This window comes from Lygodium microphyllum, chromosome 2, assembly GCF_053477565.2.
Source record: "Lygodium microphyllum isolate KBCC chromosome 2, Lygodium_microphyllum_v1.1.10, whole genome shotgun sequence".
Classification (NCBI taxonomy): Eukaryota; Viridiplantae; Streptophyta; class Polypodiopsida; order Schizaeales; family Lygodiaceae; genus Lygodium; species Lygodium microphyllum.
Genome location: NC_141136.1, coordinates 70,744,625 through 70,760,335, shown reverse-complemented (window position 1 = coordinate 70,760,335; position 15,711 = coordinate 70,744,625). Strand labels below are relative to the sequence as shown.

The 15,711-nt window shown below is 47.0% G+C and overlaps 1 protein-coding gene across 2 annotated transcripts in view; it reads left to right on the top strand.

Moving 5' to 3' along the window:
• Nucleotides 1-15,711, top strand: part of LOC148039874 (uncharacterized) — a 102,967-nt gene that overhangs the window by 53,769 nt on the left and 33,487 nt on the right. The window lies entirely within an intron of this gene.

The window sequence follows — 15,711 nt, the reverse complement described above, 5'->3', positions numbered from 1 at the left end:
CTGTGCGCTGCGGGAGATCTCCCCTCAGACCAGCGTGGGGTTCGCCCTGACGACAATATCTCGCCCTGCCAACCTGTAAGTACCCTGCCGTCCTTCAGAGCCTACTGCCGTGCGACCTGCTGTTCTGGGTCGCCCTCCTCGGAGAGAGAGAGAGAGAGGAATCGCCGCCTCTGGTTGACGGTCGCGCCTGCTCACGGAGCCGTCCCGCCGCCCTGTTTCTGCCGCCCTAGCCACGGCAGCCTGCCCCTGCAGCCGTGAGTCAGCGGATCCGCCCCTGCCTGTCTCGCTGAATCATCTGAAGCCGCCCTGTCAACTTCACCTCTGCTGCGGCTCGAGGCGCCGCCTGCGTGTGCTCCTCCTTTCGTGCAGAGGCGCCCAGTTCTTGTGAAAACCCTGAACCTGACCTTCGTCAGAGAGGAGAGAGTTCGTCCTCTGTGTGAAGACAGCAGTATGGCTGGCCTGGATTTGGATTTTCTTGACCGGACAGTGGCAGCCCTTGGCCCTGATTCCGATGCAGAGGAGCCGGAAGATATGGTGCCATGCACGGAGGAGTTGCCGCCGAGTTCTGAACAGCCGCCTGCCGGCAAACGCTCCAAGCCTACGCCTGATGAGCCAATGAGTCCTCCGGAACGCTCCTATGCGCAAGTGGCCTCTGATCCGGTGGATTCGCAGGAAATCGACTGGGAGCATTTGCTGGACTTCGCCAATACTCTGCTTGGCGATTATGTCCAGCATAATACCGAATCTTTTTCTGTTGCGGGAACGGATGATGTGCTGGAAGCCACGGTGGACCCCAAATCAGTTTTGCGATCTTTCTCCGTGTTCTATGACCGTGCAGTTATTCTTTTCTTCACTGGCAGGATCCCAATGCTTTCGCATATTCGCCAGTGGCTGCACCATCTATTGCAAGGGGAGTCGGTTGAGGAGATTTTCCTTGGACCTCGCGGGTTTTATGAGGTCCTGCTGAAATCGGAAACGCATCGCGCTGAGCTCCTGTCCAAGTTGCCGCTATTCTTTGATCGCCGCCTGGTTCATGTTGTGCCATGGCGCCCCATGGCCGACTTCCAGCGTCTGCTTCAACGCGAATGCCCGGTGTGGGTAGAGGTGGAAAACTGTCCGGCGGTCTATTGGCCCTTGTTGAAGGATGCGATGGCAGTTGTGGGAACAGTGTTGGTTCCCCCAAGCCTCAGGGCGATGAACCGCAACCGTTTATGCATGCTATGGGACACGGCCAGGAAAAGGCCCGCGTGGCTTCGCCTCAATTGTTCGGGCATGCATCCTTTGTATTTTCTCTTAAAATGGGGCAACTTTGCGGGCCACTGCTTTTCATGTGGTAAATTGGGGCATTTCATGGCCGAATGCCCTGAAAAGCAATCGTCTTCGGATGATGCGCAAGTTGTGCTGCCCAAGGACGACATGGTGCTTGATGCCACGCCCCAGGAAGCCCTTCAGTCTCCTCATGTCATGGACAAAGGCAAACAACAGGTCCGAAGTGTGGATTCCCGTCGTACTGACTGGATTGAGGCACGTCCTCAAAAAGGTAAAAACTTGGATACAGGCTTGGCGGATCCTGGGCCGCCCGCTTCCCAGGATTCCGTGCGCACGTATACGCGCCGGAAAGAAATGGTCACTTCACAGCAGGCTCCGCGTCCTAGGGCCCCGTCGGGCCCCCGCAATCGGTCTCCAAGGAGAGCCTATACCGACGGCCCCAGAGGCCCACCTGCCAAGCTGGCGTTCGATGCCAAAGGAAATGTTATTACACCCTGGGATCGGCGTTATCCCCGCCCCTCTCCCAAGGCAGTGGATTGCCCTTCTACCTCCAACGCAGGTCGTCAGAATTCTTTTGCAGTATTGGCTGATTTTCTGGATGAGGGTGTCCTGGATGCTCTTGCGGAAAAGGTGAAATCGAGGCAGCAGGTGCCTCGTTCCTGACTTCCTTCTTTGAGGATACATAAAGATAGCCACGTGGAATGTGCGAGGCATTTGCTCTCGCCATAAGCAACATGCCATGTGGACCGTCTTGCACGAGAACCAGTGGGATGTATTGTGTGCAGTTGAGCACAAAAGTCACGGTGAAGCAGGAAAAGTGATGGATTGTCATGGATTCCGCCTGTTTTATGCAGGGACCCATGCTACGCACTATTCGGGCGTGCTGATGATTGTCCATGAGAAATATCAGCCTGTCCTTGTTAAAAATGATGTGCAGGGCCGCTTTCTGGTGATCGAAGTCTTATTTGAAGGCGAGATTTTATGGCTGTTGGGCCTCTATGCTCCGAATGATCCCGCATCCCGGCGGGATCTTTGGTCCACTTTGCAGGGCTCCATGTCACTCGGCCGAAGGGGATTCTTGATGGGAGATTTCAATATGTGTGTCGACTCTTCTCAGTCCACTTCAGGGCATTCGGTAATGGATACGCCGGAAAGCCGGGTGTGGAGTTCTTTTGCTTTGCACGTGCTCAAGCAAGATCTTTGGTCGTGGCTTCACCCTTCTTTTTCAGGGTTTACTTTTCATTCCGCACAATATGCAACTACCTGGTCGCGGCTGGACAGAATGTATATCATGCAGGGCGATGACTTTCTTCCCGACATGCTGGAAATGAAGGTCTTGCGGCAATATGCGTTGTCGGACCATTTCCCCCTCCAGCTTGAGATGCGGGCACACTCTATTGCACCTTTTGTGCAATTCCTGGATAGGCTCCCTTTACGTTTCAACTCCTCTTATCTGAAGCATTCAGTTTTCCAGGGCTATATGCAGCAGTTGATTGAGAGGTTCTTATTGGACTTCGCCTCTGAGGGCTGGCCTTCATTTGCACGGTTGCTCTCTAATGTGCAGCGGGTTGCTCGCCAGTATGGGATCCATCATGCCTCGCTTTGCCGCCGACGTCGACATGCAGCAGAAGACTTACTGGCCTTGGTCCGTTCCTTGCTCCTGGATTCCCCTGATGATGATTTTCTGCTGTCTCTGGAGAGGCGGTTGGCCCATCTTATTCAAGTGTTTCAGTTGAAATCTTATCAACAGGCCAAGCTGCACAACTTGATGGACACAATGCAAGATAGCACCTGCCAGTCTCATAAGTTCTTTCGCGCCTTGCATGCATCTCCGTCCCGCGAAAATATGACCAGACTCCAGGATTCGGAAGGTTGCATGGTCACGGATCCGCAAACCATTGTCACTATGTGCAGAAACTATTTTATGGATCTTCTTGGTTCCTCTTCCTCGCCTTCTAGCCAGGTTACGCATGCCCGTGCGGTCTTCTATCATCTGGTCCGCCAGCAGGTTCCAGTTGATATGCAAGCCGCTTTGGAGACGGATATTTGTGAGGACGAGGTTATGGACGTTTTGTTGCACCTGCCGAATGATAAAAGCCCTGGCTGGGATGGTCTCACTAATGAATTCTTTCAGACCACGGCCACGCAGTTGGCGAAGCCATTGGTGGCCATGTTTCAGCAGGTGTGGGAAACGGGGGTCATGCCCTCCTCATGGAAAGAAGGCCTTATCAAACTAATTCCAAAGGTCCCTTCGCCGTCAAAGTTGCAACACTGGCGACCAATCTCTTTGATGGGCTCCATGTATAAAATCTACTCCAAAGTGCTGGCGAATCGGCTCCACAAGCACCTTCCAGCTATTGTGCATCCTCTCCAATATGGTTTCATTAAGGGCCGCAACATTCTGCATAATATCTTAAATGTGCAAATGGCCATTGACTATGCGCGGCACTCCGGTCAGGAAGTGGTATTGATCCAATTGGACTTGGAAAAGGCATTTGATTATGTGGACTGGTCTTTCATTGCAGACCTCATGTCGGCTATGGGCTTTGGTACCCGAATGTCCCGATTGATCTACACCATCAGTGCTGAGGCTTCCTCCAGAGTTATGCTTAATGGTGGAGTTACAGAGCCATTTGTCCTTGCACGCTCGGTCCGACAGGGTTGTCCTTTGAGCCCTCTCTTCTTTGCCCTGGCGACTCACCCGGTCCTTTCAATGTTATCCTCCATGGCAGCCTCTGCCCAGCTGGCCGGTCTGTCTCTTCCGTTGGGTCAGCACTTCGTTAGCCAATCTTTGGCGGATAACACCTTTATGATTTTGCAGGCGGACAGGGACAACATTCGAAGGGCATTAGATGTTTGGACACTCTTTGGTCAGGCCTCTGGGCTTCGCATCAATGCCCTTAAGTCAGCCCTTCTCAGTTGTACGGAGCCTGATTTGCAGTCCTTAGGCTGGCAAGGCCAGGTGGTTTCCCGTGGCTCCATTGTCAGGCATCTTGGATACCCATTGGGGGTGGATGTACGGCCAAAAGCCCTGCTGGAGTGGATTTCACAAAAATTGGCAGCAAAGTTTATGTATTGGAAGTCGCAAGCGTGGCCATTTCATGTCCGCCTCAAAGTGGCCCAGACAATCATGCTTCCAATGCTAACGTATTTCCTGCCATTGTTGCCATGGACTCCTACTACTTTGAAGGCCCTCACTCATCCCATCCGTTTCATGCTATGGAAGAAGGACTCACTGCAGGCCGGCATTTCCTGGATTTCTTGGTCACACGCATGTACCCCTAAGCGCATGGGTGGCGGAGCGATTTTGGATGCACACACTCATATGTTAGCTCTCCGTTGGTCCCTTTTTCGTGCCATGTGTGTGGATCACCACCCTTGGTCCATCATAGCCCGTTATTTTCTTGAGGACAGCGGGCTCCGCCATGGCAACACACGGCTTCGGGCCTCCTGGTGGCATGTCCTTAATGCTGACTCTCGTGTTTCCAGTCCCTCTTCCTCTTTGTTACTGCACTTGGTCGGCTCTTGGAAAGTGGTGCTCCAAAAGGCCCGCTGGCACCCAGTGGGGGACCGCTTGCAGACTAACTCCTTTCAGCTGGAATTGTTGGCAGTATCGAGACTCCTTTCATGGGAAGATAAACATCAACTCAGACCAAGATTTAATCGCATGGCCCGTTTAGGTGTGATGTCGGTTGCGGATGCTACCCTTGCTACTCGCAATGTCCTCGTCTCATTTCGGACTGCTCGGCGACTCTTTAAGATCCCGCGTGGATACCGTGATTTGTGGGAGCAGCTTTCGTCGAAGCTTCAGGGTCGGCAACCCTTTCCTGCCTTGACGGTGGATCGCCCTTGGCAGGACTGGGATCTTGCAGGCCGCCTGAGTCTGGAAAAGGCCTCCACTAATCAGGTGTATCATCTTCTTGTTCAAGATCACCAATGGCTGGGAGAGAAAGCTAACACTGTTTGGGGACTGCGGAAATCGCTGTCATGGTGGCACAAAACGCTGATGGAGGGCTGGCAAAATAAGACACCTTTCAAATGCAAGGTTTTTCTTTGGCAGGTAATGATTGGTGGTCTTCCTCTGGCCTCGGCCCTTGCCAAGCGTCGCATCTCGAATGGCAATTGTTTCTTCTGTACCACACCGGCGGAATCGGCCCGACATCGTTTTCTCTCTTGCCCGCTCGCCAAGAATATCTGGTCACTCTTGTCGCACATTTGGCGCGCGGTGGTGGGATCCTCGCTAACTCCTTTCGATTGGGTTTTTGTGCGCCCCAAGTATTCCGCACCGCCACAGTTGCATGAGAAGATCTTATTTCACTTTTTCAGATATTGGGGATGCTGGCACATTTGGACCACGCGCAATGCTTTTCTCTTTGATTCGGCCTCTAATGTACCCCGACATATTGCCAGGCTTAAAGGGCTCTTGCATTGGCAGCTGGATATCATCCGACACTCCGACCTGCTCCCTCGAGAGGATTTGCATCCGTGGCATATGGCAATTGCCTCTGGGTCGTTGCCATGATTGGTGTAACTTTTTCAGTGCATTACTACGAGGCTTCCCCACACGTTGGCCAAGGGCCCTCGTGTATCTTGTAATCAGAAAAAAGAGAGAGAGAGAGAAAGAGAAAACCTCTTCATATGATGGCTTTGTGTCATCATGTATCTTGTAATCCAGTAATCTTGTATTTTTTTCGTAATTAATATAATTACCTTTTACGAAAAAAAAAAGAGAGAGAGAGAGAGTTTTTTTTTAGGAAATAAAAAAGAGAGAGAGGTTTTAGGGTTTCATTTTCATCTGTGCTGCTGTTTTAGGGTTTTGAATTCCTGTACAGACCTGTTTTTAGGGTTTCGAAATCAGCTGCAGAACTGTTCTAGGTTTTCGTTTTCATCTCTGCGTGACAGCAGCTGTGCTGTCTCTGTTGAGAGAGAGAGAGAGAGAGAGAGAGGGCCCTGCAAATAGCTTCAGATCTCTTGTTAAAGTGGTGATACAACATGGCTGGTTTGGACATGGCCTTTATTGACCAAACGGTGACAGCCCTAGGTCCGGATTCTGAAATAGAGGAACCAGAGGATCCTTGCACAGAGGAGATGCCACCTGGTCCTGACTTCCAGCCTGCGGGCAAACGCACCAAGCATACTTCGGAAGATACAATGGATCATCAGGAACGTTCTTATGCTCAGGTTGCTTCTGATTCTGTGGATTCTCAGGATGTTGACTGGGAGCATTTGTTGGAGTTTGCCAACACTCTGCTTGGTGATTATGTCCAACATAATCATGAAGCGTTTTCTGACTCTGAAACTGAAGATGTTCTGGAAGCCACTGTGGATCCTAAAAATGTTTTGCGCTCATTCTCAGTGTTTTATGAACGTGCTGTTATACTCTTCTTCATTGGTAGGATCCCAGTGCTTTCCTATATTCGCCAGTGGCTGCAAAGTCTACTACAAGGGGAGTGTGTTGAAGAGATTTTTGTTGGGCCCCGAGGTTTTTATGAGGTGCTGTTGAAATCCGAGAAGCATCGTGCTGATTTGCTGACTAAACTGCCATTGTTCTTCGATTGCCGTTTGGTCCATGTTATGCCATGGCGCCCGATGGTAGATTTTCAGCGCTCGCTTCAACACGAATGCGCGGTGTGGTTTGAAGTGGAAAACTGCCTGGCTGTCTATTGGCCATTGTTAAAGGATGTCATGGCCGTTGTGGGCACTGTTTTGGTTCCCCCGAGCCTAAGGGCCACGAATCGTAACCGTTTGTGTATGTTATGGGACACTGCTCGGAAAAGGCCTGCTTGGTTACGTCTTAATTGCTCTGGCATGCATCCTTTGCACTTTTGTTTGAAATGGGGTAACTTTGCAGGGCATTGTTTTTCGTGTGGAAAATTGGGGCATTTTATGGCCGAATGTCCAGCGAAGCAACCGACTTCAGATGCTGAGCATGTTTTGCCTCCCATGGAAGATATGGTGCTTAATGCTTCGTCGCCGGTTGCGACCCATCCACCTAAAGTTTTGGATAAAGGTAAACAACATGTTTCCGGTTTGGATTCCCATGACAATGACTGGGTAGATGTATGTGCCAAAAAAGGTAAAAGGTTTGATGTTGGCATGGCGGATACTGCGCCTAATGCTTCACAAGATTCCTTTTGTACTTATATGCGCAGGAAAGACATGTTGTCTTCAGAGCACACTACTCATGCTATGGTTTCTTCTGCTCGCAATCAACCCACTAGGAAAGTATATATGGATGGTCCGAAGGGCCCACCTGCTAAGTTGGCTTTTGATGCTAGAGGTAACGTGATTACCCCATGGGATCGTCGTTATCTCTGTTCCATCCCCAAGACAGTGGATACACCGTCTACCTCTAAATCTGGCCGTCAGAACTCTTTTGCCGTGCTAGCTGATTTTTTGGATGAGGGAGTCCTTGACATTCTAGCAGAAAAGATTAAATCGAGGCAAGCTTTGCCTCGTTCCTGATTTTCTTTTTTAAATACACATGAAAATAGCCACGTGGAATGTGCGAGGCATTTGTTCTCGCAATAAGCAACATGCTATGTGGAGTTTATTGCATGAGAATCAGTGGGATGTCTTGTGTGCTGTTGAGCACAAGAGTCACGGTAAAGCAGGAAAAATTGTGGATTACCATGGGTTTCGCTTGTTTTATGCAGGGACACATGCCATGCATTATTCTGGTGTGCTTATGATTGTACATGAGAAATATCAGCCTGTTCTTATTAGAAATGATGTACATGGTCGTTTTGTGGTGATTGAAGTTTTATTTGAAGGAGAGATCTTATGGTTACTTGGGCTCTATGCTCCAAATGACCCTTTATCCCGCCAGAATCTTTGGAATACTTTGCAGATCTCCTTGTCAGTTGGCAGATGGGGTTTTTTGATGAGGGATTTTAATATGCGTGTTGATCTTGCATAGTCCACATCAGAGCATTCAGTGATGGACGCTCTGGAAAGCCATGTGTGGAATGCATTTGCCCTCGCTGTACTTAAGCAAGATCTTTGGTCATAGCTACACCTTTCTTCTACAGGGTTTACTTTTTATTCTGTGCAGTATACAACTAAATGGTCGTGGTTGGACCGCATGTATATCATGCAGGATGATGCTTTTTTTCCTGAGATGCTGGAAATGAAAGTGTTGCAGCAATATGCCTTATCGGACCATTTTCCTCTACAGCTTGAGATGCTTGTTCAACCCATTGCACCTTTTAAGCAATTTCTGGATAGACTCCCTTTGTGTTTCAACTCGTCTTATTTGAAGCATTCAATCTTTTAGGGTTATATGCAGCAATTGATTGATAGATTTTTATTGGACTTCTCCTCTGAGGGCAATGCTTCTTTTGAACGATTACTCTCTAATGTGCAGCGGGTTGTTCGGTAGTATGGGATTCATCATGCCTCTCTTTGTCGGCGGCGTCGACAAGCAGCGGAGGAATTACTGGCTTTGGTTCGTTCTCTACTGGTGGAGACTCTAGATGATGTATTTCTGCTGCCATTGGCTATGCGTTTGGCTGATCTTATTAAAGAGTTTCAGTTGAAATCTTATCAGCAGGCCAAATTGCAAAATTTGACTGAGAATTTGCAAGATGGGGCTTGTCAGACTCATAAGTTCTTTCGAGCTCTACATGCATCTCCTGCTCGAGAAAATATGACTAGACTCTAGGATCCAGAAGGTCAAATGGTCATTGATCCTCAAATTATTGTGAATATGTGCAGGAATTATTTTCTAGACCTTCTTGGTTCTGCTCCTTCACCTTCTGACCAAGTTACTCATGCACTTTCAGTTTTCTATGATTTGGTCCGCAATCAGGTTCCACATGACATGCAAACTACTTTGGAGACAGATATTTGTGAGGCGGAGGTTATGGATGTTTTGTTACACTTGCCTAAGGATAAAAGTCCCGGTTGGGATGGTCTCACCAATTAATTCTTTGAGGTTTTTGCTACCTAACTAGTGAAATCATTGACGGCTATGTTTCAACAGTTTTGGGAAACAGGGTTCATGCCTTCCTCATGGAAAGGTCTTATCAAACTGCTTCCAAAAGTTCATTCGCTGTTCATGTTGAAACATTGGCGACCAATTTCTTTGATGGGTTTGATGTATAAAATCTTTTCCAGAGTGATGGCGAATCGACTCCATAAGCATCTTCCTGCCATTGTGCATCCTCTTCAATATGGTTTCATTAAGGGCTGAAATATTCTGCATAATATCTTAAATGTACAAATGGCTATTGACTATGCAAGGCACTCTAATCACGAGGTGGTATTGATTCAATTGGACCTGGAAAAGGCTTTTGATTATTTAGACTGGTCTTTCATTGCAGAACTTATGTCTACTATGGGCTTTGGTAATCGGATGTCTCGTTTGATCTACACCATAAGTGATGCGGCTTCTTCATGAGTTATGCTAAATGATAGTGTTACCGAGCCATTTGTCCTTGCACGGTCTGTGAGATTGGGTTGCCCTTTGAGTCCTCTCTTCTTTGCCCTTGCGACTCATCCGGTTCTTTCGATGTTATCTCATATGGCAGCTTCTACTCAGTTGGCTGGATTGTCTCTTCCTTTTGGACAGCACTTCATTAGTCAATCCTTGGCTGATGACAGCTTGTGTGCGGACAAGGATAATCTTCGCAAAGCATTAGATGTTTGGACTCTCTTTGGTCATGCTTCTGGTCTTCATATCAATGCTTTGAAATCAGCCATTCTCAACTGCACGGAGTCAGATTTACAGTCATTGGACTGGCAGGGAATGGTTGTTTCTCGTGGTTCCATTGTCAGGCATCTTGGGTACCCTTTGGGTGTTGATGTTCGGCCAAAGCAACTACTAGAGTGGATTTCACAGAAACTGGCAGCTAAGTTTCTGTATTGGAAATCACAGGCTTGGCCCTTCCATGTTCGCCTCAAAGTGATTCAGACAATCATGTTGCCAATGCTTACATATTTCTTGCCATTGCTGCCTTGGACTACTACTACATTGAATGCTCTTACTCAGTACATTCGTTTCATGTTATGAAAGGACTCCTTACATGTAGGCCTTTTATGGATTTCTTGGTTGCATGCATGTACCCCCAAATGTATGGGTGGTGGGGCAATTTTGGATGTTGAAACTCATATGTTGGCACTCTGTTGGTCTCTTTTTCGTGCCATGTGCTTGGATCATCACCCGTGGGTCTTTATAGCCCGTTATTTTCTTGAGGATCACGGGCTTGTAAAAAATGCATGGTAATTCCCAAATTCGGAGCTCCTGGTGACATGTTCTTAATACAGACTCTCGGTTTTCTAGTCCTTTTTCATCCCTACTTGCTCATTTGGTATGCTCCTGAAAATTGACTCCAGAAGGCTCGGTGGCATCTAGCGGAGGATCGCTTAGATACTAACTCTTTTCAACTGGAATTGTTGGTAGCCTCGCAATTACTTTCTTGGGAAGGCAAACATGAGCTCAGACCAAAATTGAACCACATGGCACGTTTGGGCTTGACTTTAGTTGCAGATGCCACCCTTGCTAGTCGCAATGTGTTGATATCGTTTCGTACAGCCAAGAGGCTTTTCAGGATTCCTCATGGATACTGTGATTTATGGGGACAGCTTTTGATGGTGCTCCAGAGCAGACAACCCTTTCCTGCCCTTGCTTCGGATCATCCCTGGCAGGATCGGGACCTTGCGGGCCGGTTGAATTTGGAAAAGGCCTCTACTAACCAAGTGTATCATCTTCTGTTTAAAGATCATCAATTGCTGGTTACTAAAGTTAATACTGTATGGGGATTGCGTAAATCTCAGTCATGGTGGAAGAAAACTGTGATGGGGGGCTTGTTGAAGAAGACACCTTTCAAATGCAAGGTCTTTCTTTGGAGTGATGATTGGTGGTCTTCCTCTTGCTTCAGCCCTTTCCAAGCGTCCAATCTCCAACGGCAATTGTTTCTTTTGCACCACTAGTGTGGAATCGGCCCGTCATCGATTTATTTCTTGCCCTCTGGCTAAGAAAATCAAGTTACTCTTTTCAGCGGTTTGGCGAGCGGTGGTTGGTTTCTCGCTAAGTTCTTTTGATTGGGTTTTTGTACGGCCCAAATACCCCATACCGGCACAGTCGCATATGAAGATCTTGTTTCACTTTCTTAGATATTGGGGCTGCTGGCACAATTGGACCATTCGAAATGCTTTTCTTTTTGATTCAGCCTCTAATGTTCGGGGACATATTGCGAGGCTTAAAGGCCTCTTGCATTGGCAGATAGATCTCATTCGGCACTCGGACTTACTCCCTCGGGAGGACTTACTTCCCTGGCATATGGCAATTTCCTCTGCGTCTTTGCCATGACTTTTGTAACTCTTTTGTTGTTTAGTACTTTATAAATATAACATCCATTACGGAGAGAGAGAGAGAGAGAGAGAGAGAGAGAGAGAGAGAGAGAGAGAGAGAGAAAACCCCCGCGCCCCCCCCCTGCCAGGCAAGGTCCTACGCTAGCTCCCCTCACCCGCCCTACTTCTCCCCTGAGCTACCCTTGCTTCCTCTGCCCTGTGGCCCCGTCTGGCAAACCCACCACCTGCGTTGTGCCCGTCGTGAGCCGGCTATCCGTGGTGTCTAGCACCTCCCCCCACCGCTAGAAAATAGCATCTCCCCCTTTTGGCCATCGACTCTCTCCCTCCGGTAGCACAACAATGTGATTGGTAGGTTCTCAGTATAGGGACGTGCAATGGAAACCTCTGGTCAGATGCGGATGCATTCTGTGAGTGCCCCCCAGTGAAACACCTTGCGTATCGTTCTCACTGAGGAATAGCTCTTAGCCGTTCGTGCCACAGAGTTGGAGCTAAAAGAAACAAGGATCTTTGGTTAGGTTGTAGGACACTCCCCATCTGGGGCCAAGCTTTGGGATTGGCTTCAATGCACAGCGCTTTATCGCGGAGGGAGTTCTCATGGGTCAAGGTGTTGGGTGTAAAGCCCCTTCGAGTGTAAACTCCCGTGTGTATAAACCTACGGGTGTGGACACACCCTTTACTTGTACCCTAACATATAAATACATTTTTATTCTTTGCGTACCGGGCAACACACTGGTACACTCTAACACGATTCTCTAAGCTCTCTACTCGATCTCTGTTCTATCTCTACTCACTCCGAGCTCACATTTTGGTCAGCACTCAAGTGCAACAAATTGGTATTAGAGCACAGGTTGTGCATGCTTATCGAGATCAGATTGCCGGCTGAGAGTAGGCAGAAGACGTGACGAGTTGGGAACCAGCAGGTCGACAAGAGGACAATTGTGCCCCCAATCCAGGTGACACGCAGAAGATAGGTCGCGACCAACAATTGACCAGTCGTTCGTGTGTAGGCGACGGTTGCAACATGACGGATCAAGCGGGGGGGACTAGCGTGGCGATGGGCAGGCGACGACCAAGCGGGGAACCAGCGACAGGCATCACTTCAGTCACGTGACCAAGCGGGGAATCAACAACTGGCATCACGTCAGTCACGTGAGGTCAACGGACCTTCCCTTCTTGTCATTACGTAAGGAGTAAAACAAAATTCCTTCAATTTCAAAATTACCCCTTCTTCTTACCAGGGATTCACGCCTGAAATCACAATTGTAAATTCTGTGCAAAATCGAGCCCGAAATTCGGGGCTTTTCCGAGATTAGACCTTGTTTATGCCCGTCAGTGATTTTTAAGTTAGAAATTGTAGACATTGCGTGCGGTGGTGACTTCAATTAATTTGGGGATTTTGCCAAATTAGATAGAATTTTACTCCTTTGAGGAAAATCTCTCAACATTGGACCTATAAAATTTGGGGCTTTTGCTGTATTGGTGAAATTTTGTTCAGCAGAGTCAAATTGGCTGACATTTTGCACACTTGGACCTGGAAATTTTGTGGCTTTTGCAAGTTTTTGTAAAATTTTACTAAATTTTCCGGTTTAATGCTCTCGGGAACATGCATTAATGTAATTGGGGCAGATGTGATATTGAAATTTTGGGGCTTTTGCTGAAATCTATGGATTTTGGCAAAGTTGATGCGTGAAATGCACTTTGGGAATATTGTTGAAGCAATCTTGTTGCCATAAGCAGAGTGAGTTGAGCATTTTTTATCTCCCGCCTGTGCGGTTTTGGAGAAATTGCAGAGATTTCTTGGTGTTTTGTGTATCAGAAGTTGATATGAGCACATATGTATGCAGTACACATGTTGGGCAGCTCCCATTGAGTTGATGTATTGCTGAGTATTCATGTTGCAGCAGTCTTAGTGATCATTTGCAGATTTGGGATTGTTGCAGATGTATTTTTGGTGATATTACTGAAGTGGGAGTTACCTGGCAGCGATGTATGCATTTAATGTATGCTGAAATTGCAGTCATATTGTTGAAAGTCATTCGTTCTACTGCTGTACATATACTTGGACTGAATCTTGCTATTATTTGCTGAAAATTTGGGCTGAAATCAGCTGAATATTCAGCTCATTTTTGTTGTCATAAATTGCAGCATTGAATTTCTAGTGTATTGCTGAAAAATGGCTGCAAATGCTTCTAGCAGCAGTGACACTAAATCTCTCTTTGAAATCAAGAGGTTTGATGGCACTGGCTTGACTTGTGGAAAGATAGGATGCAAGGCATTTTGTTTCTCAAGGATTGTGAAGATACTCTCTTGGAGACTAAGCCTGTAGCTATGACAGATGTGGATTGGGCTAGACTTAACAAGAAGGCCATTGCATACATTAAGATGGTAGTGTCTGATGATGTACTTGCAGACATCAAGCGTCTTGATACAGGTGATGATGTACTTGCAGACATCAAGCGTCTTGATACAGGTTATGCTGTATGGAAACAACTTAAGGACACTTATGAAAATACAACTCCTGTGAATCAAGTGCATCTTATGCTTAAACTTGTGAACATGGAGTTGGATGAGTCTAAGCCAACATCCAAGCATTTGAGTGCTTTCACAGGGGTTTGAGTTAGTTGCAAGACTCTGGTTTGGCGGCTTTCGATGATAAATTGAAAGCTATTTTCTTATTGATGACTTTGCTTGATAGCGGGGAATTTGTGGTTGTGTCACTTAGCAACAATCCTGCTTTGACTTCTGATGGTGTTAGAGGTTCAATCCTTAATGAAGAAATCAGAAGAAAATCTAGTGTTGAAAGTAATCACCAAAAGGAATGTAATCGATGCTTTACTTTCAGCTCATGATGGGGTGTCACAATCATGGATAGTGGACAGTGGTGCCTCTTTTCATGTTATCCCCTCTTTGGAGTCATTTTTTGAATACACTGCAGGTTGCCTAGGCAAGGTTTACTTGGGTAATAATTATGCATGTGAGATACAGGGTGTTGGCACCATTCACTTGGCCCTTGAAAATGGCCAAGGGCTGATTTTGTAGGATGTCAGATTTGTACCTGGCATAAAGAAAAGTCTACCATCAGTTGGGCAGCTTGATGCTAGAGGGTATTTTACTACCTTTAGTGGTGGATCTTGGAAGGTCCATAAGGGCTCTATGCTGATTGTTAAAGGCAGCAAAAGGGGAACTTTATATTAATTGCATTGTAAAGTTCTTGGCTGTGGTTAAAGTCCATACACAGATGGAGCTTTGGCACAAAAGACTTGGTCATATGAGCTAGAAAGGCCTTCAGGTTCTCTCCTCTTTAGGGAGATTTGATGTAAAAGGCTCTGGTCTCGAATTTTGTAATGATTGCTCATATGGAAAACATGTGAAGTTTCCTTATTACTCTGGTGTCATTAAGAAGTCTAATGCTCTTGACTTAGTACACTCTAATGTGTGCACTAAGCCTATTAATTCGTATGGGGGTGCACAGTACTTTGTTACTTTCATTGATGATTTTGGTAGAAAGTCATGGGTGTACGTACTTAAGAGCAAAAAGGAAGTGTTGGATGCTTTTAAAAAGTTTCATGCTTTTGTTACCACACAGAAAGGGCTTAAGTTGAAAGCCATAAGAACAGATAATGGGGGTGAGTATGTCTCAAATGAATTTAACAAGTTTTGTGAGATGCATGGCATTAAGAGGGAGTTGACAGCCTCTTATAATCTTGCATCAAATGGCGTGGCTGAAAGATATAATCACACACTTTGTGAGAGAATTAGATGCATGCTGTCCACAACTAATCTCTCTCAGCAGTTTGGGGAGAGGCTCTTAAAATTGCAGTTCATGTATGAAATCGCTCTCCCAATCGTGCATTGGAAAATGGCATTCCTGAAGAGGTTTGGTCTGGCAAACCTGCTTCATATGACCATTTACATGTCTTTGGTTGTGATGCCTTTGTGCATGTACCTGTAGAACAAAGGACCAAACTAGACATAATCTATCAAGGGCATCTTCAAGGGATATGGAGATCAAGGAGAGGTGGGTTATAGAGTTTGGCTTATTTAGGGTAGGAAGATATTATGCAGCTGAGACGTAGTATTTAATGAGGCAAAGATGCTGAAAAATGCTACACAGGGTGATCTTGACAA